This window comes from Haliaeetus leucocephalus, unplaced genomic scaffold (assembly GCF_000737465.1).
Source record: "Haliaeetus leucocephalus isolate CR32 unplaced genomic scaffold, Haliaeetus_leucocephalus-4.0 Scaffold773, whole genome shotgun sequence".
In the NCBI taxonomy this organism is placed as follows: domain Eukaryota; kingdom Metazoa; phylum Chordata; class Aves; order Accipitriformes; family Accipitridae; genus Haliaeetus; species Haliaeetus leucocephalus.
Window position 1 is genome coordinate 352,515 of NW_010973209.1, and position 270 is coordinate 352,784.

The following is a 270-nucleotide window of genomic DNA, read 5'->3' on the forward strand; positions in this document are numbered from 1 at the left end:
GGCAGGGGCGAAAGGTTCGGGATTGGGTTGGGGCAAGGGGGGTCCCGGGGGCGTGGAGGGGGTCACCGACCGCGCTCCGCCGGCATGAACCCGCCGAGGGGAACCCCCCCCGCCCAGCTCAGAGACAGGGGCAGGCGCAGGAGGGCTGCAAATCGTGATTTCTCCGTTTAATGTTTTCAGTGTGAAAATACTAAAGTTGATAAACCGCGTGTCCCGTCCCGTCGTACCCCCCCCCCCCCCCCAAAAAAAAAACAACAAAACACAAACCAC

The 270-nt window shown here is 61.5% G+C and overlaps 1 protein-coding gene across 1 annotated transcript in view; it reads right to left on the reverse strand.

The window, feature by feature from the left end:
* STT3A (STT3A, subunit of the oligosaccharyltransferase complex (catalytic)) overlaps positions 1 to 270 on the reverse strand; it is a 9,906-nt gene that overhangs the window by 9,027 nt on the left and 609 nt on the right. The window lies entirely within an intron of this gene.